The sequence below is a fragment of the Schistocerca gregaria genome, chromosome 1 (genome assembly GCF_023897955.1).
Source record: "Schistocerca gregaria isolate iqSchGreg1 chromosome 1, iqSchGreg1.2, whole genome shotgun sequence".
Classification (NCBI taxonomy): Eukaryota; Metazoa; Arthropoda; class Insecta; order Orthoptera; family Acrididae; genus Schistocerca; species Schistocerca gregaria.
The window spans coordinates 529,474,519-529,501,653 of record NC_064920.1 but is presented as its reverse complement, the minus strand read 5'-3'; the positions used below and the strand labels follow the sequence as shown (position 1 = coordinate 529,501,653).

General features: G+C 44.1%; 1 protein-coding gene across 4 annotated transcripts in view; it reads left to right on the top strand.

The window, feature by feature from the left end:
- Positions 1-27,135, top strand: part of LOC126355045 (cerebellar degeneration-related protein 2) — a 382,561-nt gene that overhangs the window by 326,076 nt on the left and 29,350 nt on the right. The gene's annotated exons all lie outside the window — the stretch shown is intronic.

Genomic DNA, 27,135 nt, shown 5'->3' with positions numbered 1-27,135 from the left:
GCCTATTGCCCGACGAATTTGTATCACTTCTGAAGCGAGTGCCGTGGAGGGTTTCCTTCAGTTTAGAAACAGAGTTGAACTCACGAGGGCTTAAGTCAGGGGAGAGCAGTAGGTGTTATAGTACTTAGCAGCCCCATCAGTCAAACAAATCAGTAACAGCTTGCACTGTACGTGCTTGAGCACTGTCGTGCAAAATGGTGGTCAGGTTCTGCAGAAAACCTAATCACATGTCTCTCAGGTGGCCGTAGTTTGTGTTCCAAAAATGAACAGCTCAGAGATGGAATTGTTGACACTTTCTGCAGGACTTGACCATTTTGCAGGGCAATGCTCAAGCACCTACAGTGCAAGCTGTTGCTGATTTGTTTGACTGATGGGGGCTGCAGAGTGCTATACCACCTACTGCACTCGCCTGATTAAAGCCCTCGTGAGTTAAACGCGATTTCTGAACTGAAGGAAACACTTCACGGCATTTGCTTCAGAACTGATGCAAATTCGTCTGGCAATAGACCGCGCCGTTCGAATTGTCAATACAACCGACACTGCTAAGAGGATCCTACAAATTCTACATCGCTGGCAACGGGGTTATACACAATTCTGGTGACTACTTTGAAAGTTAGGAAAACTTTGAAACAAGTATCTATTTCGTACGAGCTGTAAATAAATAGTTGCCACTATTAAATTTCCAACGCTCGTATGTGGCTGTTCCAGCTGGTCTTGTTTGTATACCATCGCAGTTTCCTTGTTTTATACTCGCTCGCATCTTCACTTTCAGAAATTCTTATGACATTAATAGCTTTAGTTAAATAATTTATCCTGTAGGCAGTGGACACAACTCCCTGTATATTAAGTATAAGAAACGCTAGACCGCCGCCGCAGTCGCCCCCCCCCCTTCCCCCCCCCCCCCCCTCCCTCCCCCGCGTACCGCAACCCACACTTCCTAAGCTTTTCACTGCCGTGTAATCTTGTCAGGAAATTGATGTTCGTGTTACCGTTTTCCAGATAACGGTCCCTTATACTGTGCTCCTTATACACACAAAGAAATGAATGCTATCGACAGGAAGCTGAAGTTATATTCCTAGATTTCCGGAGCGGTTTTGAGACTGTTGGCACAAGCGACTCTCAATGGAATTGCGTGCCTGTGAACTGTTGCCTCAGTAGTGCCACTGGATTCGTGATCTCCGGTCGGGAAGGTTACAGTTCGTAGTAATTGACGGAAAGTCATCGAGCAAAACAGGAGCGATATCTCCATTTCAGGAGACGAGCGGTAACGGTGACAACGACCATCACCACCCCTCCACCGACGATTGTCCAAAGAATCGAACTCCCATGTATAAAAAAACTTGAAATATACTACATTGTTATTCAGTTAAAGTGTTAAATATATGGCGTTCAGCACGTAAAACATTTACAGCTGAAGGCGGGAAACATGCAGTGGCATATGTAGATACTGCTTAAAATATGTTGCGAATAGTTAGTAAAAAAAGTTATATATTAAAACGTCAAGACCTGAAGTTCTGCAGCGTGAACAGCGGAAACGCAGTACGTAAGCAAAGAACTTCTTTCCTTTCAATATTTCACGAGGGATGTCACAGAGTGATTTTCGAAAAGGTGTGCAATTGTGTAAAGTTTCTTGGAAATAGCTAAGTGCTCTCATGCTTGAATATATTCTAGGTAAATTGCTCGGGGTGAGTTACACTGCTACAATGCCTAACAACGTTTCTGACTTTAATACTTGTCGTATCGTGTTGCCAGATGATGCTGTCGAGTACCATCTACTAAAGATCAAAACGTATGGCAGGAGGAATTAACTAGATGCCTGTACGTTGCGAAAAGTGATTATTAACCCTAAACAGTAAAAAGTGAGGTCCTCCACATGAGTACTAAAAAATTCCGTTAAATCCGTGTACACGAGAAGTCAGATAAATTTCAGGTTGTCGATTCAACTAATACTGAGGGATTACAAAGACATTAAACTTAAAAATCGAGCCACCGCGTAGAAAATAATGTAAAGAAGGAGAACCAAAGTAATTTTTATTGACAAAATGCACAGGTGCTACAAATCTACGAAATATACCGCCTAGACCAACCAAGCTTTTCCGCCTTCTAGACTAATGCTGCGCAGTATGGGAACGTACTGAAGAAAGACTTCGAAAAAGTTAAAAAAAGAGGCAGCTAACTTTGTACTATCGCGAAATAGGGAAAAGAATGTCAGGAATATAAGCGAATTGTGTGGTAATCGTTGAATCAAAGGCCTTTTTCGGTTCGTCTAAATCTTTTTACAAAATTTTAATCACCAACTTTCTCCTCCTAATGCAAAATACTTTTTTTACTCCCAACGACATAGGGAGAGATTGCCAAAAGTGCGAGTAATAAGGGAAATCAGAGCTCGCACAAAAAATTTAGTTGGTAATTTTTCTCATGCGCTATTCGAGAGTGGAACGGTTCAGAAACAGTCAGAAGTGTTACTATGATCCCTCTGACAGAATAGCGCAGTATAGACGTACATACCGTGTTGCCTGCGAAATTCTGTTAACGTGTCGAAAGAGTGAAAGGAAGATCATAAGAAGCTGTAGAATGTTACTGATGGAGCATACTGGGAATTAACCACTAAAAGAGGACGTAGCTTCCTGGAACATCATAAGCTGCTTTCCCGTGGACTGAACTGTGTAGCTGCTACGCTATCGTAATTTGTGCGCTGCCCTTGTGTGATTACAATGCAGTAGATTATGTAGCCTTCTTTGTTCGTAGGCGCATGTTTCTTATCTTTGTCTGAATACTGCCTGTGGAGAATGGGGAATGTGACTGTTTTATGTAAGCTGTATGCCTCAGTTTTTGAGACGTGATAGCTCAAAAAAAGTGGGTTTACCATTGTTAACTGGTGTGTTTGAATCTTACAAAACCACCAGGGCGGCTTATGCGTACTTTTCCAACGTATATTCGTGTTATTCATTCACTTTCGCTTCTTCCATTTACCAGTGGGTGGAGAGTTCACCACTCAGAATATGTGGAAGTCTGACGGTGAGCCGAGGCTAGAACATCGGAGCGACATTTTAATCACGTTATTAAAATAAAGATCCCATAGTCTGTCAACAGCTTTAGGTCTACCAGCTTTGTAAAATTATCATTCATTGTAACGTAGAGTCCTCAGTTTAAAGTTAAGACGCTCAATGTCGTCTTGGTTAATTTTGTCGTGATATTGCCAAAAGACGAAAACCTTAAACCAAAGGTAGATTGTATTTTAAAATAACCTTACCATAGTCAATACCGGAGTGAGAAACTGTTTTTCAGTCTTCCGACATTTTCTAGAGTTTTCGAAGATGGTTGTCAGTTCTGCGGTTTCATTGCTACGTTTATATGCATCTTCTAGTTTGTTTTTTACTGTGTTACTCTTGATTGAGTTACTCGTTCCGGTTCTCTAGCTGTCTTAATCTTATGTAGGAAAAAAGTACGTGGTACGTCTGTACTTTTTCTGTTTTCTCCTAGTTACGTTCTATTGCATCAGTTAAGGTTCATTGTGCTCAGTTAACGGAAGAAAACCTGGGTGGGTGTATTTGGACGACACTATTTATCTTAGTGGACCTCACTGGAGAGATATGCATGGGCAGATATGCATGGGCAGATATGCATGGGCAGATATGCATGGGCAGATATGCATGGGCAGATATGCATGGGCAGATATGCATGGGCAGGGTTTTCGTAGAACGACTCACAAAAGTTCATGGGTGTTTAAGGAAGTTTCAAGCTTTTTATGGAACTTCACTAGTCATTGCCTTCTGGCTTGTTCCACTTCTTCGTGATCATTCGGAACGTGCGTGAAGGGGCGAAGTAGAATGTGACGCGGAAACATTTCTGCGTTTTGAAGCCCCTGCAGCGGTAATATAGCTCGAGCGAAGTAACAGTGTACTGGTTGGTTCTCGTACTGCCATCAGTTGTTCAGATACGACGAAATAACCATATTTTGTTTTTTATTTAGGTTATTACGTCGCCTTGTAAATTCTAATAATTTGCTACTTAAAGCTCTGGAAATCGTGAACCAGGATCAGAGTCTTGCAGAATAGAGTATTGTACTAATAACCCTGATGGATTTCGTAAGGAATTTTGCGTCATTTGGTCAGTTCAGCGATATAGAGAATCTTTGACGTTTTATTTTGCACGTGACAAAGGTGCTGCACGAATGAACACAACAGATTTCTCTGTAGTATTTAACAGTGATCATCAGTGCATTGTAGCGTATTATGCACTTTAGTCCATAGACAAACCACAAAGGAAAGGAATACAGCTTGAAAAAATTGAATCGTAGCAAATCACTCAGATAATTTTCAAATTCGTTTCTCGAATTCTGTTAGTATTGGGCATTATTCAAGTCTTTTAGCTTAGCAGCAGAGGTGATCTTCATTTTTTATGTTTCTCAACGTACAGGGCATTCCTGTCGCTATAAACTGGGATACAGAAATTTAGACATAACATTCCGCACTTGCAGTCTAATAAAGTCATCCTAGTTCTGTTAAGATGTCATATTTTTTCTGTTGGTCGGATGTAATGTGAAGATTATGATGCAGTACCGCGAAAATAGGATTCTGTGGAGGAGGATGTAAAACATTCCATTTCATATTTGGGTGTCTTATCCCATCGCTCCGCGCAACGCTTAGTGGGTTTGTTCAACCCACCCTTGACAGATCAGCTCGCCAGATCTGCGTAGGGCCGTCTCCTTTCACTTCATTAGCGCTTTGTCATGTTCACGCTGTGTTAACAAAGCATAGCAGCGAAAGTACGTGCGGGTTTTAATCTGCAATGTTGAGGGCAGTGACTCGTGTACTGTAGTTGCCTGTTTCCCCTATCAAGTCAATGGCCTTCCGTAAAGGAAGGGATTGTGAGTAAATATTTACATTTTTCGACTACGATGTTATAGAGCCGGTCATTTCAAGAGCGTCACAGTTAGTCACAGCGAGAGTAAAAATGGTCATCACAGGCAAGGTGGTCACCAAAGAAGCTAGGTGAATATTTGTGTTCGGGCGAACAGAAAGCCACTCTTAACTTATTCAAAGCACGAAATGAGAACATATAGTTGTGATGTGGCAATCGCAGAACATTCGTGTCATGAAGACAATATAAACAGCGCGCATCTTCATATTTTCGCGCCGCAATGATTGTTACATAAATTTCACTTCTAATAAAGACGCATAAATTTCACTTCTTCTAAGATTTCGGCTGCATACCGTCCAGCCGTCTTCAGAAGGAGCCGAGGTGACTGATTTTTCCAGCACTTTCGTAGGACTTCGAGGAGCAAGCCCACAGTGTTTGAGGTATGTTGATCGTACGTTTTTAGTGTGGCCCCATGGTGAAAATAAATTAAAAGAATTTTTAAATAATCTGAATTCCATCCAGAGACAAAATTAAAAGAGATAGTTGCCTTCCATTTTCGGACGTTTTGGTACGACGCAAAGATGATGGCACTTTGGGACATGCAGTACATTGGAAACCGACCCATACGGATTTACATTCACGTGCAAATACCTGCCACCATCCTTCGCAGACGATGAGTGTACTCAGACCACGTAATTGCTGACGAGGGAAATCTGAAGAGCGAGCTTCTAAGCTTCAACAGTTTTTGAAGCCAACGTGTACTCTCTACAGCAGATATGTAGGGCACTGCAAATGAAGCCAACGGTGGGCATAATGAAAGCAGAAGAAGTCACGGAAAGTTTTAAATCCATGGCTTTTCTGCCGTACGTGGGAAACCTATCGTCAAATATAGGACGGATCCTCAGCAAACACAGTGTGATTTTTCGCCCTCCACCAAAGACAGCAGCAGTCCTGGGTCCCGTTAAACATTATTTATGCATCGGAAGCCTGGTGGTTTACAAGATCCCCCGAGAGTATGGCCGTTCGTACATCGGACAGACGACAGGTACAGTCCATGAGGAGACGCGCAGAGCACCATAGGTGCATCCGGCTCCTACAACCTAATAAGTCGGCGGTAGCAGAGCACTGTATTGACAATGGGTAGTCTATGGTGGACGATAACGTCAAAATTATAGCCTCAACTTTATCTTTCTGGGACTCAGTAGTGAAAGAAGCATTTGAAATTCGGTTGGCAACGAATTTGAGATATCACCTTCAGCTTGGACAAATCATGGAATCTGGCACTTTCTGTAATAAACTCATAAAGACCTCGCGACGAGCAGCTCGCAGTAATACATAGATACCACCGTGTGGATCGACCGCGCAACCATAGATCTAATTCCATGCATATGTTAAACCTCATTGCCGCTGATTATCTCTGACGCCTTGTGTATCAGTGGCCGTCTGCGCGCAGTAGTGCTGTCAGCCGGTTAAAAAGGACGGAGCAAGTGCTGGAGCGTTACTCAGCTCGGCTCACTCTGAAGATGGCTGGACGATACACAGTCGAAATATTAGAAGTAAAATTTATGCGACTGCACGCCCGAAATTTTGTGGAACATTTGGTTGCGAGAGATGGCATGGAAAATTGCATGGAAAATTTAATAACAATTCGTGCATCCGGATGGAGGACCACGCATGAAGCCTCGAATAATTTTCAGTTAGATCCTGTCCAGAAACGGAATGTTCTGGAAAACTGTTGTCACGCGTGAAGTAGCGGACGGGTTCAAACCTTTTCATTCCGTATCTCGTGAATCAGTCTGGCGTTGAAACTGAAACAGCAGACGATTGTGATATTTTTGTATTATGACACCAGCGTCGATGAACGCGATGAGCCATGATAACTCCGGTCTGAGGATCTGGTGTTGACATTTATCATTGACAGGCTCGATGTCTGAGCTCTGTGAATGTGACGTGCGGATTGGCGCGACACAGTTCAGAGGTGCGAGAGGCAGGAGGCCCGCTTAGTTAGCAGTCGTCCTCGCAACGCCTCGCCACTTGGCTGGCAGGCCAGCAGCAGTTTCGCCAGGCGCAGAAAGCGTAAGCAGTAAGCCGTGAGGCGGCCAACCTTCCCGGCTGTAAGGTGGCAGTGGCAAGGACCGCACCGAGTTGCGCAAGCGCCAACTTGCGTAATGCGCCTCACACAGCGCTAGGTGCGGCATCGCTACCTGCAACTGGCCCCTCCGTCCCGAGCATCACGAAGGTAGGCAGTTTCTCTCTGTGACGTAAGCCATGTTGAGCGAATCACTGACTGTACACCAAGATAAATTACCGGCCACTGAATTTATCAAATAATTAATTTTCATGTATTATTGCCATTACAGGTTTAGAGCAGTCAGTATTCATTTGGATTCAGTAAACGGAGGAAAGTCAAAAGTTTTTATCACCCTCTCGAAAAAAGATAAGCTGCGAGCTCGTAACGTAGCGATGGTATTACTCTTCCTGTACCTACACTTCAATGCGACGCGCTCTTCCAGATGATTGATACCTTGCCGGAGATCTTGGTTGTGGCCGAGCGGTTCTAGGCGGTTCAGTCTGGAACCGCGCGACCGCTACGGTCTCGGGTTCGAATCCTGCCTCGGACATAGATGTGTGTGACGTCCTTAGGTTAGTTAGGTTCAAGTGGTTCTAGGGGACTGGCGACCTCAGCTGTTAAGTCCCATAGTGTTCAGAGCCATTTAAGCCATCTTTGTTGTGCAAGTCAGCATTTAATCTGTGCTGGAAACGTTTTCACCTCTAAAACAGCCATGTACTCATTCTGGAAGAGCCTGCCAAGTAATTTCATCAGAGAAAATACGAAGTAGCACCGGGCGCCATTTGAGGAGAATATCGAGGACTGAGGCAAATTCTGAATGAAGAAAGAAGCAGAATTGATGACTGTCGAGCACAGAATAAGCTGGTATGTTGTGGAGCAAAGACGCTCCACTGGGACAGCTTCCTGTGACACTTTGTCCCGGCAGCCTTCCGTAATTCCGATAGTACGTGCCTGTAACTGTTTGCTAGTTACAAGCACAATCGAGGGGAGGGGGGAGGAGGAGGAGGAGGAGGAAGAGACTATTTACCGTCGGAATATTTTATTTTACCAAAGAGAGTACCATCATTCTCATAAAGCAGAGCTGTATAATCTAAAAAATTTAAAACAGCTATAGTTACTCCTTTTCAGTTGCTAGCAGTACAGCACAGCAAGGCCGTGTTGGCTAACGTTCCAAGGCCAGATAAATCATCCAGGATGCTGCATCTTGCAGTTACTGAAAAGGCTGCAGCCCATACTCAGGAACCGCGAGTAAGTCTGATCCCTCCACAAATAACCTTCAGTTTTGGCTGCACCTGAAGTACGGCTGTCCGTATCGTTGAGCATACAAGCAGCCCCATTTCGGCAAGTTCCTTTGTTCATAGAGGCGAAATTAATTACGCAGCCTTGGGTTTTGGGGATGATAATTAAAACTTTGCCTACTCACCGTACTTAGGAAAGGTTATCAGTAATTTCGTTCACAGTGCATCAAAGTTCAGCTCAGTTTTTAACGCAAATGCTTGGAAGTGGAAAAACATTCGTTTATATTTGCCAAGTAAAACCAAGATAATCAGAAGATGACCTTATTAATTGAAAGAAACAATAAAACTTTAGTTACTTCTAGCTATTTCACTGTACATTTCCTTCTCACTGTTCGACGTTGTACTTAGACATTATTCTTTCAAAGATCTTGTAATAGTGTACAATACTCTCTTCGGAGGCGAAATACCATTAATAGAAAAGTGGATCGACATTAACTACCGTAACTGCTTAGCATGGACTGACGCATAAGGTTTTTCTGTGACCGTTTACAAGCTCCGTATGTATAACCAGACTGCGTATTGAAAGCATCTCATTAGTTATAGAATGCTTGAAATTACCACTGCCCAGCGATACTAAATGCTTAGTTATGTAAGCGGTCATTTCATCGATGTCGTGGTATGAACTGTGACAGTGACTAACCGAACGGACTGCCTCGCCTTACACAACACGCGCAACGAGATTAATCCGTTCTGCAAACAGCCTCAACACCTGTTGTCATTGAGCCGCTGCCAATGTGAAAGGTGGGGACACACCCCCGTTAGTTACTGATAACACGGATTTTTTTGTATTTAAATCATTCATTTACGAAGTTGTTACGTTGTTTAGCTATTGTCATACCTTGTAAATACCAATTGCTGTTCCTCCGCATGAAAGTCCTCATTTACTGTGTTACGCAGCGCAACGTACGTGATCTGAGCGATTACTCTTGGAATATGAGTGCGCTAAGAATGGATTAGTTTGTGCAGAATGCACATGAATGAATTATGTGGTGGGTCCTAACCTTACCTTTACGTTGATAAGATGCTCGTGGAATTATAAGTGTGTAAAAAAACGGTATGTGGCGTATTGTTTGTGTAATATTCAGCCGCTGAAGGCAACAAAAACAGCAGCATAACTCACTCGTTCGAGGAAGGAACCAGGAAGAAGAGTGGAGGAGCTTGTAATTTTAATGGTTGGCGCCAAATGTGCAAACACTGAAGTACCATAAATTGATTAATACTTCCTCAGTAAAATGTTTACTGCCGTACATACAGATATCATAAGCTGAGGAAACGGCGGAAGATGGATTTTCTATATAACTAGTGCTAACTGATAATTAAACCGAAGCAGTGACAAACGTGTCATAAGAGTTTACCAATTCAAATGCATTGTGAGTCAGATTCAGAAATAGCACATAAATCTTAGGTATGAATGGAAAATGTGCTTGCCCTTCAAAGCAGTAAAAAATTGTAAAAAAAAAAACTGAATGAAGGGGAATTAAATACGTTCAAAGAGAGACAATCTGAAATGGAAAAACTGTACCCTCGAAACAAAAATAGGCTAGAATAATTCGGTTAATCTGAAAATTATAGGAGCGGGGTGCTTAAGTTTCAGATGACGAGCGCCAACGTTGATTGCCACCTTCCGACGTGCCGTATTGGTGCAGGGTGACAGTTACTGAACTACGTGAAATAATAGTCATAAATTCCGAACGGTTTGCGTTAGGACGTTCAAACTGCACGGTTAGCTGCGGGGCACGATGGAATTTGTAAGCGCTGTATGGTTTCGTTTAGCGACGAAGCTCTTTCATTTGGATGGGTTCCTCAATAAGCAACATCGACGCATTTGCGGGACTGAGAATTCGGCATTTCGCGATCGAGAAGTATCTTCACCGTGAAGGGGTGAGAGCGGGTTGTGCAATGTCCAATTACGGAAAAATCGGTGCGATATTCGTTGATGGCACGAACGGTACGTGCAGCTTTTGTAAGATGATTTCATCACCATTATCGAAAGTGACCCAGATTTCGACAAGATTGTGTTCATGCAAGACGGAGTTTGACCCCATCGAAGCAGGAGTGTGTTAGATATCCTGGAGGAGCATTCTGGCTCTGGGGTACGCAGAGACCACTACCATGGGCCTCGATAAGCTGCCATTTACTCCGAATCTGAACACATGCGACTTTTTTCAGTGAGGTTTTATTAAACATAAGGTGCACAGCAATAACTCCAAAACCATTTCTGAGCTGAAGACAGCCATTCAGGAGGTCATCGACAGCATCGATGTTCCTAGACTTCAGCGGGTCATGCAGAATTTCACTATTTGTCTGCGCCATATCGTCGACAATGATCGCAGATTGCCGTACATATCATAATTTAAATACGTGTATCTGTAGTGACGTTTACATTTTGAATAAAGTGTGTGCATGCCGTAGTCCGTAACTTTTTTGTTTTTTCGTATACAGTAGTTCAGTAATTGCGACCCTGTAAGAACACTGGATCAGTACACAAGAGGAATTTCTTTAACAAGGATGATTCGCTGTTATGGTTTACTCAAGTTGATTCAGACTAGTACACACACACACACACACACACACACACACACACACACACACACACACACACACACACCGCAGATGACGTACTGATTGCCTCGTCTTGGGCGGCGGGCGGAGTTGTCGGCAGCAGCTCGCTGGCCGGTTACCGCCGTGCGGCGCTGTCAGTTGTCACTGCTGCCTCGGCGGTGGCGAGGGAAGAAAGCGGAACAGGTAGCGAGCGTCAAGCCGCTGTCCCACAGCCCCCCCCCCCCCCCCCCCCCTCGCCACCCCTGACGGCCGGCAATCCTGTGCATTTTTGTTTCGCTTATCGCTTCTGTTACAATGACTTCCACATGTCAAAAAAGTGCAAAATTGTATTGTGATGAGTCCACGTTGAACTGTGGTCCGCCTATAACTGGCTGCGTAAGTCAGTTCAGGAGAAGGTGGACGACATACCATTTTCAACACGACCAAGACCGGTATTGTGTTCAGAAAACCTTGCTGCTAATCCCTCCCCCCCTCCCCTCTCCCCTCCCCTCTCCCCTCTCTCCCCTCCAGCCTGCGATTTTCCTTCCTCTATAACGAAGATTATGCTCGATACAACAAAGCAAGAACAGGCGGCTACCGCATAAATGAAAAAGTAATATCAGTAACAAGAATAATACACGGAAGATCAGAAAAGACAATGAGGATCTGTTAGATAACAATCAGAATGGCTTTAGAAAAGAGAGAACGCGAGAGGATGTTCTGACGTTGCAGTTAATAATGGAAGCAAGAGGCATTAATAGTATATTTCGATTAGAAAAAGCGTTTGACAATGTTGAATGGTTAAAGATGTTAGACAATCTGGGGGAGGTCTAAGTAGCTTTCGCTGTAGGGAAAGATTGGTAATACGCAGTATGTACAAAAACAAAGAAATAAAAGTAAATGTGAAGAGTTTTGTATGGAAAAAAGAGATTATGTACTCTTTAGCTTCTTTCTATTTGGATTTTACATTGAAGAAGCAGTTATCGGAATAAAAAAGTCAAGATTTGGACCAAAATCCAGGGTGAATGGCTGTCTGTGACGTCATGCACTGACAATCATGCTGTCTTTGGTGAAAGTGAAGCGTTACAGGACGTTTTGAGTGAAATGAAGAATGAGTACAGAACATTGATTGAGAGCAAACCGAAGACAGACAAAGCTAATAAAGTCCAGCAGGCTTAAGGCGAAGGTGGGGAGCTGCACTACCTTCGAAGGAAGGACGAAGCAAGGACGTAAGAGAGAACTAGCACAGTCAGAGGGGCATTACGTGCCAAAATAATTCTACTAGTATCTAACATCGGCCTTAATTCAAGGAAGACATTTGTGAGATTTTACGTTGGAGCGCAGCATTGTATGGTAGTAAATCGTGGACATTGAGAAAACTGAAAAAGAACAGAATTGAAGACTTTGAGACGTGGTTTTAGGGAAGAATACAAAAAATGGAGAAATAAGGCAGGCGGGACAGAAATATTAGGAAAACATGGAGGGGGGAGAGGGAGAACCCGTTAAGAGATAAAGTAAGAGCTTCCATGATACTTCATAGAGAGCTGTCGAGGGTAAAAACTGTAGCGGCATACAGGACTAGGTGTGTGTCCAACATTTGACTGACGACATACAGGAGGAGAACAGAGATATGGAAACACCAAAACGCAAACCATTTCCATGCCAAGTACGGTGGAGGAAAACCTATAGCATTCAAAACAACTTCCTGTCGTCTCGGAATAGATAAATACAGGTCCTATGTGGTTTCAAGGGAACCTTAAACCAGTGCTCCTGCAAAATAGTGGCACGTTTAGGTAACGATGATGGTGGTTAACGATCACACCCCTTTCTCCACAAAGTACACCACAAAGGCTCTGTAACACTGAGATCTGGGGACTGCAGTGACCATGGGAGATGCGACGATTTATCTTTCTGCACACGAAACCGGTCATAGATGATGTGTGCAGTGTGAACAGGGGCCCTCTTGTGGAACACAGCATCACCATTTGCTAACATACATTTGACCATGGGATGGGTCTGATCAGCCAAAATGGTTACACACGCCTTGGCAGTAATCTGATTTTGCATGTTATCTATGGGGCCCAAAAAATACCACGATAAAGCTGCCCAAATGACGACGGAAACACCATGTTCCACGTTTGGGACGTATCTTGGTCATGATTTGGAACATTATGCAATGAGAGTCTGACACAGGAGTTTCTCCTTTTGTTCCAGTGCCCAGGTTTTTGTTATAGATACCACATTTTCCTTTTAAAGCATTTGCATCACTTAAGACTAGTTCTGGAATTCAAGCTCGCCCTGTAATTCCCTGCTTATGGAGCTCCCTTCGTGTTGTGTTCGTGCTCATGAGGTTCGCGAGCCCGACATTCAGTTCTGACGACACATTTGCAGCTGTCGTCGTCTTATTTTTCATCTTAATCCTTCTCAGTGGCCTTCCGTCGGGATCACTCAACACTCTTTCGTCCGCATTGCGACTTGGCGGATGGTATTTTTCGGCTTATGCTGTCTAAATGTTCGATGCGGTACCTCTTGAAACACTTCGGGTATCTTGGTTACGGAAGCATCCACCAAACGAGCTCCAACTCCAAAAATTTGGCCACGTTGTAATTCACTTATCTCCGGCGTAATGTAGTCACAGCTATACAGAAGACTGTTGTGATCACGTCTGACATTTGCAACGTACATTGCACAGGTGCCGTTAGAGGTCCAATACAGCAACATAACGTATAGGCTTGGCCAGCATCTGCGTTTATCTTCAAGCATGCATTTCTCCCCGTGTTTCTATATTTTCGTCCATCCCTGCAGGGAGTAAGTTCTACTCTGAGATACTGAGGTTGCAAGTTGGTAGGAGTGCTACTGGTAGCGGGCCGCATCAAAGCAGTAGGAAGACGACCCGACAAAAACTGTCAGGAAAGCCTCACATACCTGGTTAGTATGTCAATGTGTTTAGAAATTTGAAATACCGAAGGTAAAAACGGAAGTTGGCTGTGTATGACGAACTGCAGGCGAAGCTTGTACGTGTAAAATGTGATACAATCTTTCCAGACGCGAGTATCAACGAAATAACGTTATAAATGTGCCATGTTCCACTAGGGATAAAAGGGTCGGGATTTATCCGTCAGATACACAAAACGGAAGTGATTAATGAGGAATGTATCTTGCTCAGCAGATTCCCAAAACGTTTGCTCATTTCTACATTGTCGGTCAACGTTACGTACATCGGAATTGTAGCATTTTACTCGGAAAAGTATTTGCGTTAGGTTTTTCAATTATGCCTCTTCACAAGTAAATACTTAGTGTCTGTAGTTGTTTGCGGACTCGACCTTGCCCCCTGGTTAGTCTGTGCGGTCCGCCGTGGCCGACGGTGTCTCCTTACGGCTGCCTTCAGGGGATAACGAACTCTGCAGCCGCTGGAGTGTGGCGGCAGCGAGGTCGCCTGGTCTCGTCCATTCCAGCCCACGGCCAACGACGGCCTAAGAATGGGAGCCGGGAAGCTACGCTCGTCAGTTGTCCTGAAATGTACGTTATGGTATTTTCACGTTTGGCCTTATTTGTTCGTAGTGGCTGCTGCTTAAAAGGCTCCCTCTTCATTTGCTTTGAAAACGAGTAAAAACTTATTGGTACTATGAGTAAGTTAAAACAGAAATTTGTGGTAAATTTTCACTCATAATTCGCCTTCCGAAATGAAGAGTCTTTCTGAAACACATTTTTATTTTTCCTATTTTTTTTTTAGGAAGGGAAATTGCAAGATTCTTCCACTTCTTTGCGTTTGCTCACCCGGCTACCGTTAGCCACCCAAAAAGTGATCCCTAAAGAGCTTGTATAAGAGACAGTGAAAGGACGAAAACCGAACACCCGCCAAAAAGTGACCAAGGAATGGTTCCATTCAAAAGTAATCACCACACGCGTTAAGATATCCACTGAGAGAAGAGGCGATGAACTCATGTTTCGTAGGAAGCGGTCAGCGGCTGATGGATCGACAACGGCACCACTCTTGCATTTCCTCGTCTGACTAAAAACTTAAGCCCACTCATATATTTCTTCAGGTCGCCAAAGATATGAAAAGCACACGGCGAAAGATCCAAGCTGTACGGAAGTTGTTGTAATGTTTCCCAGCCAAATCGGCACATCGTAGCTGCTGAAGTTTTGCAGCATAAACAGCGAAAATGTTGTAAGATATAAATGTCGTTCCTTTAGTTATTTTGTGCGGAGTGTTAGCGAGAAAAGTTTCCGAAAGGTTTAAAATTATGTAGAAAGTTTCTTGAAAGTCGCTAAGTACTCCCATTATCACACAATTTCCGAGCCGCGAGTTAAAATGCTTAAAGATACACAGAAAGTTTCTAAATTCGGTAGCTCCATTATAGTGTTCAGTTTTTAAGGTAGAATTATAACTCTTAACGAGTATATTACAACAGAATTTTAAGTTCAGTCATTAATTATAAGAAACACTGAAAGTTAAAATTTTGTTGTACTTGGAAAATGGGTCCGGGAGACCGTTTCGGGCATTTCGTAAAATAGAGGAACTCCTTTGGAGGTTTTGCTAAATGACATGCAACCCAAGTTTACTTCTTGTCACCAACACCATTGCTTCTTGTCAATACTGGAAATGTCAACAACAAAATTTTAGATTCCTGAAGGCGTTTGGTGATCGTTGACATACATTCACGGTGTGCAGAATAGTTCTGACGAGACATTTGCAGCTGTCGTCGTATGATGATGAAGTGTGGTTAGCACAGTGTGAAACCAAGTTAATGGTACTTTATTTTACATATTAGTTAGGCAGCTTCGGAGTAGCAAATGTGAATTTCTGGAATAATCATGCGGGTTAAGGGAACTAGTGCCAAAAAATGGATTTTTGTCTTTAAAAATTCTGATTTTCTGAACAAAACAATATTACTCCGATGAAATTGTCCGAAGAAAGCCCCAAAAGAAGAGGACTTCAAAAGTGTCAGCACATGACGCCACCATGTCACACACAGTTAAGAGTTTTGTCACCGCTTGTTTGTTTTTATGACTTTTTAATCTGTCTTAATGAACTAAAATTATTAGAGAAATAGTTTGTAGGAGTCACAACCAAATGAGTTTTAACAGCTGTATGCGAACTGATACCAAAAACTGTTCTGGTAGGACTGAATACTTCGAAAACGATGTGATGGATGCTCTGATATGGTTCTATGATTATATACTGTCAAGGTTTACCGTTACGGAAATGAGGAGTGCGCCTGCTGGACCAATTATGAAAAGACATAAAATTTCCACTGAACGCAGGACTCTCTTCGAAAGCAGAGAAATAAGTGTAGGGAGCCACCATAAAAGGAAGAGTAAGTATTACTCTGTGTAAAATGCACGATATGTAGAGCAAGTTATAATTTTAACGTGAATTACCTAGTTCACTTTCCGTTCTAAAGATAGAGGGCCGAAATTTTGTATACTTCCTTCCAACATACTTAACTGAAAAATAACTTCTTATGACTTAAATTTTCAAAATTAAAAACTTATTAAAGAAAAACTGAGTTATTACGTAAATTTTTGTCAGTATTAGAAAAAATTTTAATCGCTAATTTACGGCAGTCACATCTTTTTAAAAGTCTGCTTTAAAGAAAATGGTGTAAAGAACTTCCAGGTAAAATCAAGCTTCTGTGGTTTTCTTGAGGTGGTAAGTGTACCTACGCTGTACATAATTAAGGTGCTTTATTTCACTTCAGACACACAATAAAATTCAGGAAAAAGTGAGACACCAGAAGCTGTGGTTCATACATAGACATTCCCAAAAGATCTGCTAAAATGTGGTAAGCGTTACATGGACTTGCAACTCGTATTCTTTGACCTACGCTATTCAGAAATTTAACATTTTTTACTGAATTTCCCCTCATGTTCACGAACCAGTACCCTTAACATCTTTCAGATAACGGTACAAACCCGTCCAGCAAAACAATGAACGCTCTTCTCATTTTCGTCCTAACGAATTACAAATTTTAAAGAATTATGGGCTTAGTGATGGTATGTATACATTTCGTTATGCCTTAACGTTGAGTTTGTGCGGAATAATTTCGCCTTGCCCATCATCCCCTTCCACCTTCTCCACCTTCTCCAACTTCCCAATACTGACTTGCCTTCACTTTCACTGTCCCAAGAACATAGCCGAAAATGAGTCAGTTGAACTAAGCCATAAACATTAAGAAAAAATTACCAGAATGAGATTTTCACTCTGCAGCGGAGTGTGCGCTGATATGAAACTTCCTGGCAGATTAAAACTGTGTGCCCGACCGAGACTCGAACTCGGATCCCGAGTTCGAGTCTCGGTCGGGCACACAGTTTTAATCTGCCAGGAAGTTTCATTAAGAAAAAATTGTTTCACAATATAACGTTGTTTGTCTTTAACCGTAGTGAACGCTGATGAAGCCACTCGGTAATCACATAAATGCTCAACTGTGTGCTCAACTGTGGAAGCTGTTTCATTAGGGTGTCTAGACATATTTAGGAACCCCCCTACAGATTAATTTGTCGTATCTATACCGTCCATCGTCAGACCACGGCTGATCTAACAAGCGGAAGATCCAGCCACTGCTTACAAACCTGTGCCTCGTTGGAGTTGGCTTGCCCTACGCCCCCAGGGTGCAGCTGTTACGTCTGCAGCGAGGTGAGTGTGACGTAGCGAGCCAGGCTTTCACCTAGTTCCCGGTAGCGTCCAGTCGACAAGAAGTTCCCGCTTCGTCTGGCGCGGAGCTCGGGAGAGCAGCGGTCCTTTGCAGGACTTCTTTTTCACTGATGCTGCCTCCGAGCTGACTCACGATACAAGGAAGTGCTCAGATCTACCAGAGTTTGGATGCTGTGGTTGATAATGGAAGCAAGACTGAAGAAAAATAGAGACACGTTGATTGGCTTTGTCGAACTGTAAAAAAAGCTTTCGACGATGTAAAATGGTCAAAGATGTTCCAAATTCTGAGGAAAATAGGAGTAAGCTATAGAAAGAGACGCGTCATACTCAATATGTGCAAGAACCAAGAGGCAGAAATAGGAGTGCAAGGCCAAAAACGAAGTGCTCTGATTAAAAAGTGTCTAAGACAGGGATGTACTCATCCGCCCCCTACTGTTCAAGCTATACATCGAAGAAGCGCTGAGGGAAATAAAAGGAAGGTTCAGGAATGAGATTAAAATTGAGGGTGAAAGGATATCAATGATAAGATTCTCTGATTACATTGCTATCGTCAGCGAAAGTGAAGAATAATTATAAAATTTGCTAAATGGTACAGTCTAACGAGCACAGAATACGGACTAAGAGTAAACCGAAGAAAGACGAAAGTAATGGAAAGTAACATAAATGAGAAAAGACATTTATCGTAATTGGTATGACGAAGTAGATGAAGTTACAGAATTCTACTACCAAGGCAGTAAAATGTTCCTTGACGGACTGAGCGAGAACGACATAAAAAGCACAGAAGCACAGAAGCACTGGCAAAAAGGTCATTCTTGCCAAAGAGATGTCTGCCAGAATCAACATGGGGTTCAATTTCAGGAAGGAATTTCTGAGGTAGTGCGTTTAAAGCACAGCACTGTGTGGTAGTGAGACATAGACTGCGGGAAAACCATAACAGAAGAGAATCGAAGCTACGGACGAATGTTGAAAATTGGGTGGACTGATAAAGTAAGGAATGAGATGGTTCTGCGCAGAATCGACGAGGAAAGGAATATTTGGAATCACTGACAAGGAGGAGGGGCAGGACGACAGGACATCAGGGAACAACTTCCATGGTATTAAAGAAAGCTGTAGAGGATAAAAATGGTAGAACAAGAAAGAGATTGGAATATATTCAGCAAATAATTCAGGACGCTGTTCACAGGTGCTACTCACAGATGAGAAGGTTGGCGCAGGAGGTTAATTCGTGGCGGGCCGTACCAAACCACTCAGAAGGCTGAAGACTCAAAACTTTGTCACTGTGTTTCTGCCCCCCCTCACCCTAATTACGTCTAAAAAGTTCAATGAAAGGTTAAAGTAGCTATTCGGACGAAAATCACTGCGTTAGCAAACGATTGTTGTTGTAAAGATCTTGAAGGTTCCTCTTCAAATGTAAACGCCAGTAGCATAGCATGTAAACAAGACAGGTTAATGCACTTCCTCCGTGAAGCTACAGAATAGAATAGTAACGGAAAATGTGACAAACATTTAATAACGCTTTTACCGATTAAAATAAATTAAACCAGTTTTTGAGGCTCCCCTTACTCGCTCTCAGAACGGACAGAGCCCGTACTAACAAGGGCGGTTCCGAGTGTTAGAGGCGCCCGACACAATGCTTAGAATAATACTCAGTCATAAAAAGAAAAGCAAGGATCTGTGTCATTTTCATGCAAATCACTGCATTCTACCACAAGTGACATTTTAAGGATAGAAATAATGCAACAAGGTATCAATATGATTACCCCCACTGTTTAATAAACTACGCGCATTCGAGGAAACTTTCACCGTGTGGCGTTCTTCCCTCTACCTTCATCGTATTGGCCATACTAGGTTGACCCGCGGTTTTTTGTTTTGTTTTTTGCTCCACAGTGAGCCGCCCCCTCCTTTAATAATTGCGGGGCTCCGCTCACCGTGATAGATATTTTGCTAGACTGCCCCCACCTTTTGCCACTTGGCATTAAATATGCCCTCCCACCTTCTTTGTCTCGGGTGTTACCGTACTACCCTCGCATGGTTACGCCTATCCTCAGTTTTTTTCGCGAAAGTGCTTTGTCATCTCAGGTTTAAGTCCTGGAATTTTGGTCTAAAATTTGGGTTTCTCAGTTAGCGTAGACGTTGGTTATGCCTCAACACCCTCCAGGTTCTCCCCGCCTTTTCCGTACATTGTGTCTGGTCTGATGTGCAGTTTTCCCTGTGTATTCTTCCACTGGCGTTGTCCACCTTATATCGTGATTATGGTACGGTACGGTATGGGTGTCGGGACGGGTCGGTGGCGGTGCTGGTGCCCAACCGCGCGGAGCGTTTCTGGGGCACCCCTGCTCTCCTCCTTCTCCCCCCTCCCCCTTTCTTCTACCGTGGCGTACCATTTTTGTCTTTGTCTTTGTTGGCCAGTTACCTCTTCCCCTTGACTGGGCTGTGTTGTTCCTCCCTTGATTTCTGCCATCTTAGGTAATGGGACCGATGATCTCACTGTTTAGGGGAGGGGGAGGAATCAATCAATCAGCCAGCCAACCAACCAGCCAGCGATGAAGTGGTTACAACAAAGTAGAAGAGAATAAAGCGCGCACCTCACTAAAGCCACGTTCTTATATTTAAACTCGCTTGAGCATTCATACTGTCATATATCAAAAGCCATACTAAATACTGTTCCAAATGGTTATCCGGGCATGCCGATATCACAGACTGACTTTCTCCGTGCATATTCCAACATAGGCGTATACCTCGGTGATGGTAAGTCATGGAGTGGAGTTTGATGAGGAAATAACATTCATGTATCTTCATTTGCGGTTTGGAACATTGTAGTCTTACAAAATCAGCAATCCTTCTGATACAGAGCTTATATTGCCGAAAGAAGTAAACATAAAGGAGCTGGCAATATTTTGTTTCTGGTGGTAGTATATTTATCATAATATCTTTGTACGGAAAACTTGCATCTATCAAGGTACTGTCTGGGTAGCCTGACCCCACAGCAATACGCTCTTTCGGCTTTTTGTATGTTCTCCAGGGACTGCAGTTAGAAGTAGTTTCGTGTATTCTTCACTAATTTTTCCGCCCTTGCTTGCCTCCACATGAATGTTTCGTGGGCAGGTCGTTTAAACTCTTTCAAATATTTGGGTCGAAAGTGCCTCGTGAGAACGGATGTACAACTTGTTTACTATTCTGCCTGTTATTGATATAGCGACCCAGTTGTTCTCCAGCAATGTACAGACTGCAACATACTAGCAAGACATTTCATACTAGAGTTGACTCAAAACATTTACTTTCTTCACACCCTGTTCTGTCATAAACATGTTCACTTCCTCCAAAAATTGTTCTGCCTTCTGACGTATACAATTATCGTCTTCTGTGTCCTTAGATGTGACAAATTAGTACCATGCCTAGATGAAATGCCGTATTCAGCCTCAAGATTGTCGAGAAGAGAAATGGAAGCTCTGCAATTGTAAGAGCAAACTATTTTAGACGCTTCTAGTGCCCAAATTTGCAAATGCCAATAGTGAACTGTAGATCCATATAATGTGGCTCTTTCAGATTGGGATATTTCATGCTCTTTTATAGTTTGTATTGTAATTGCGACAGTTCGTTTTCTATGAAACGAGCCCCTGCTCGCCTTTTGCTAGATGGATAACTTAGAATTCACCTGCCATTTGATTTACTGTTCATGCATTTGTAGCTCCTCATTAGTTTGCTATAAGAATTGAAGACGCAGTTTTAATAGCCTCCATAAATGTTCTTTAGTACACTGTCATCCATATTTTCTAATACACTGGCACTCGACTATTTAGGGGAGATTGTTCGTATTCTCTTCGACTGGACTGTTCTTATTACTCAGGAGATGAACGTCATCAGCCTACCTTCTGGTTGAGGTTCTTCCTGTCCTTCAAAATTAGTATATCGATCCAGCGTAACGTCATGTATTTCTGTGTCATCCCCATTATGTTTCTGAATTATTATGTTATGTATCCGCGAACACACTATATCCTCGACCCTGATTTCATTTCGATATTCAGCACGTAGTAAATTTGTCCCTAATATTTGGACCACATTCTTAGGATAAATTATCTTAAAGATAACGCTGCACGTAGTTCATACAGTAACCCACATGCCAACACTCTCACACACGTTCGTACTGCAGCTGTACCATTCACACAATCTGATCACCTGTCGGTGCAGCTACAACATGCCACCGTCTATTGGTGCTAGCAGACAAATGCGGAGTTTGCCATATAAATGACACAGTCCGCTGTTGTTCTGTATGATCTAGTATTCGTTTAACCTTGGATTCGTAAGATTCCGAGCGTTGTAAGTACAGAATTCCAGTCGACGGCACCAGCTATTGGCATTCTTGTCATGTGACTTCGCCGTTCTACACCTTGAATTCGGCTGGCTCATTGCCATAGAAACGATCAGGCGACGCTTTCTCTTGTAGCTGCAGCCAGTTCGTAAGAAATGTGGAAATGAAATGTCTAAAAACCACGGTATCATAGAGAATTTCATATCTTGTCCCACATCTTGACAAACTTAAAACGTGCAGACTGCTTACGGGGAGCAATGCATCGTAAGGACAATGTTAAGCTCGGTAACAGCACTTCAAATCTGGTAGAACACACGGAATGTGCATGATGATAAACGTATGAAAATATTCCGTTTCATACAGTATGTTACAAACAAGAAGTGGATACAGACTGTTACTTGTTCCTTAATTTGCAGGATGAGTCGATAGTTCTGAAGATGCGAAAAAGATTTAATCATATTCTGGGCATCAGGTCCACCAGTAAATCAACGGATATTATTATTTACTACCAGGTTTAATTTCTTCATAAACTGGATTAGACAAAAAGCAATTTCATTACTGCATTTTATGAACATTTTCTGCCCATTCAAAACGTATTAAGTTGCAAGAGCCGAGTTCGTCAAAGGAAGTCACAACGTGTCGAGATTGTGGACGTCCATCACATCCCAATACTCCATGTGCCCTACCTCCTACCTGTGTCAACTGCGGAGAGCATCTTCACCTTGCTCGCCAGACTGCGGGATTTTACATAAAGAGAGGAAAATAATGGAATAGACGACCCTGGACCGACTGACCTGCACTGAGGCTAAGATAAAATTTGAGCGCCTATGTCCTGTGGCTATGATCACCTCTTAGGCCGCCACTACGAGAACAGTTGCCGCCCCATCAATTCCTCGCATTCCTGTCGCCTCGCATTCCTGTCGCCTCGCATTCCTGTCGCCTCGCATTCCTGTCGCCTCGCATTCCTGTCGCCTCGCATTCCTGTCGCCTCGCATTCCTGTCGCCTCGCATTCCTGTCGCCTCGCATTCCTGTCGCCTCGCATTCCTGTCGCCTCGCATTCCTGTCGCCTCGCATTCCTGTCGCCTCGCATTCCTGTCGCCTCGCATTCCTGTCGCCTCGCATTCCTGTCGCCTCGCATTCCTGTCGCCTCGCATTCCTGTCGCCTCGCATTCCTGTCGCCTCGCATTCCTGTCGCCTCGCATTCCTGTCGCCTCGCATTCCTGTCGCCTCGCATTCCTGTCGCCTCGCATTCCTGTCGCCTCGCATTCCTGTCGCCTCGCATTCCTGTCGCCTCGCATTCCTGTCGCCTCGCATTCCTGTCGCCTCGCATTCCTGTCGCCTCGCATTCCTGTCGCCTCGCATTCCTGTCGCCTCGCATTCCTGTCGCCTCGCATTCCTGTCGCCTCGCATTCCTGTCGCCTCGCATTCCTGTCGCCTCGCATTCCTGTCGCCTCGCATTCCTGTCGCCTCGCATTCCTGTCGCCTCGCATTCCTGTCGCCTCGCATTCCTGTCGCCTCGCATTCCTGTCGCCTCGCATTCCTGTCGCCTCGCATTCCTGTCGCCTCGCATTCCTGTCGCCTCGCATTCCTGTCGCCTCGCATTCCTGTCGCCTCGCATTCCTGTCGCCTCGCATTCCTGTCGCCTCGCATTCCTGTCGCCTCGCAGAACCAGGAGACTATAAACCTGCCCTCATTGATGGTGGGGGCCACTTCCCTCCCTGTTGCTCCCGCACAACCTACTTCAGGACCAACACGCCCCCCCCCCCCCTCCTCCTCCATAACCATCAGGGATATTAGTCCCCACTTTTGAGCCAGAGAAGCGTAAGTCCTCTTCGGTTCCAAAGCACCTGGTCGTAGGGCTTCACGCTCATCTTCAGTCCCAGAGACAGAATCATTGAAATCCTCCCAGGTAAGGAAACCCAAGGAGAAGCGAGAGAAATCCAAAAAGGAGGTCCTCAAGACCGAGATAACTGTGGTGGCACCCACACCGCCGCTACCAACAAGCTCTGCATCTGCGGATGATGCGCACATTCTGGCGTCCGCCGAGGACACCGGTCTCGCCAGACCCTCAGACTCCATGGATATGGGCTGCTGAGACAAAAGTCGGCGACAGCAGGTGTCCCGAGGCGTAAACAGCCTCATTGAATATTCCATGACTTCCCAGTCTGACGATGTCATCCTCCTGTGGAATTGCGGCGGTTTTTTCTACCGCCTGGCTGATCTAAGGCAACTGTAAAGCTTTAGACTTGCTTTCTGTATTGTCCTCCAGGAAACCTGGTTCCCAGAAATAAGGGCCCCTGCCCTCCGCGGCTATAAGGAATATTACAGGAACCGCAGCGACTAAAATCGAGTGTGGGGTGGAGTTTACTTTATGCACTAAACTCAGTTTCTTGAAGCTGTGGATGTCAGAATAAGGACGTCACGGGAAATAACTGTCTGCAATGTATATCTTCCCTCAGATGGTGCAGTATCCCTGAAGTATTAACTCCACTGATGGATCAACTCCTTAAACCTTTCCTACTTTAGAGAGATTTTAACGCCCATAACCATTTGTGGGGTGACACCTTGCTTACTGGCCGAGGCAGAAATGTCGAAACTTCACCGTCCTAACTCGACCCCTGCCTCTTAAATACTGGGGCGATACGCATTTCAGTGTGGCTCATAGTAGTTACTCCGCCACTGATTTATCAATTTGCAGCCCAGGACTTCCCCCATCTATCCACTTCAGAGCACATCACAACCTGTGTGGTAGTGACCACTTCCCCATCTTCCTGTCACTGCCCTGGCATCAGGCCCATGGACGCATGCCCGGATGGGCTTTAAACGAGGAGGACTGGAAAACTTTCACCTCTGTCACCGTTGAATCTCCCCCACACAGTAACATCGATGTGATGGTTGAGCAGGTGTCTACAACAATCATTTCTGTGACACAAAACATGATCCATCGCTCTTCAGGTTGCCCCCGGCGAAAGGCAGTACCTCGGTGGTTGCCGGAAGAGTCTGAATTAATTAAGGAGCTTCGGTGAGCTCTACAGCGGCACCCTGTCCTAGAGTACTTCATAGCTTTTAAACGGCTCCGTGCTCGCGATCGCTAACTTACCAAACGACGGAAGCATGAGTGTTGGGAGAGATGTCTCGACCATTGGATGCCATACGTCACCTTCCCAAGTCTGGGCAAAGAACAAACGTGTTTCCGGGTACCACATCTCAACAGGTGTTCCCGGTGTTAACATTAATGGCGTATTATCTATCGACGCAAACGTAATTGCTGAGCACTATGCTCAAGCCGCTGCGTCGGAGAATTACCCCCCCCCCCCCCCAAAAAAAAAAAAAGCCTTTCGCACTCTTAAACGGCTGCTGAGAGGGGAAGTCACCTCGTTCACTACACGCCACACTGAATCCTGTAACGCCCCATTGACAGAGTGGGAGCTCCTCAATACCCTTGCACATTGCCCCGACACAGCTCCTGGGCCAGATCAGATCCACAGTCTGATGATGAAACATCTCTCTTCTGACTACAAGCGACATCTCCTTGCATCTTCAACTGGATCTGGTGTGAGTGCGTCTTTACATCGCAGTGGCGGGAGAGCACCATCATTCCGGTGCTCAAACCCGGTAAAAACCCACATGATGTGGGTAGCTATCGGCCTATCAGCCTCACCAACGTTTTTTGTAAGCTACTGAAATGTATGGTGTGCCGGCTGTGGAGTCATAGGCTCCATGTCAGGGCAGCTTCCGCCAGGGTCGCTCTGCCACTGATAATCTTGTATCCCTTGAGTGTGCCATCCGAACAACCTTTTCCGAGCGCCAACACCTGGTTGCCATCTTTTTTTGATTTACGAAAAGCAAATGACACGACCTGGCGGCATCATCATCCTTGCCACATTATACGAGTGGGCTCTCAGAGGCCCGCTCCAGATATTGATCTAAAATTTCCGCTCTCTTCGTACTTCCTGTGTCAAAGATCGTGCCTCCCATAGTTCTCCCCTCCCCCCCTCCTCCCCTGATATTCAAGAGAACGGGGTCCTGCAGGGCTCAGTATTCACTGTCTGTCCATTTTTAGTGGCCATTAATGGTCTAGCAGCAGATGTAGGGCCGTCCGTCTCACCTCAGTATGCAGACGACTTCTGCATTCTGTGCTGCTCTACTGTGTTGCTGAGCTATCCACAAGGCGCAGTCACGGTTTCCAGTTTTCGGCTCCAAAACTACTACAAATAGTATAGTGAACTTATTATTGGGGCCAAGATTGACACGAAGCCCACGCCTACCACAGTAGTAAGTTTATATGCCAACTAGCTCCGCAGCTGACGAAGAGATTCATGAACTTATTCAGATAGCAGATTATGGAAGCACCCCCCAGGCTGTGTCTTTGCAATAACCTTTCTTCCAGTAGTGCTAGTCCTGCAAGTTTCCCAGGAGAACTTCTGTGAAGTTTAGAAGGTAGGAGACGAGGTACTGGTGGAAGTAAAGTTGAGGACGGGTCGTGAGTCATGCTTGGGTAGATCATTTGGTAGAACACTTGTCCACGAAAGGCAAGGTCAGAGTTAGCCTCGGTCCAGCACACAGTTTTAATCTGCCAGAAAGTTTCAGTGTGATGAGTCTGTAGAACAGCTAGAAGTACACACTTCAGTGATTGCTCTAGATTTGTACACCCGGAAGTCTAGATTTGTATACCCCGAAGTGCTAACAATAGGAAAAAATCCTTGGTATGGTGTATAGGTGGCCAGGTGACATCCTCTTTTGATGATGATTTATAACAGTCTCACATTGTACTAAGATGTCCGAAGTAGTGTTTACAGTGGGCACATGAATATGTCTCAGTCTGCTACAAAATTGAGCACTTACATCTCCACTCTGAGCAGAAATCCAAATGATTAGAGTTCAGATTTATCCTTCCTAATTCTTTTAGTATCACTTGTCAATAAGTGTGAGAGAAAAGCACCATGGTTGAGTCACATATAACTGTAGATACTTCTGTAATAGCTAACTCAGTTTATGGTTCAGGGGAAGACTAGGATGTACGAAATTGGACTGTGCAGATAAAATTATGGTAAATGTTGAATCAACCTTCAGGCTTTGAATGACATTACTTTCTAGTGTTCACGCTTCACTGTGTATCTGCAAGGTAATTAATAGTATATTAAGCACAGTGCTCCTGAGTTAATTTGAATGCCATGCTTCAAATAAGTTGTCTTCTTCGCAAACCGACTAAAGCATTTAATTATAATGAACGTAGTAGACTCTTAGCATTCTGCAGTGCAGCTACATCTGAAATACTTCAAACTGGTTGTCTGAAAGTTTTATTCCTCATATTTATAGGCTGAAAGATTATCAAAGAGTTTTACTAAAATATACACATAATGTATCTAAGGAAACTTTATATTTCAGATGTTT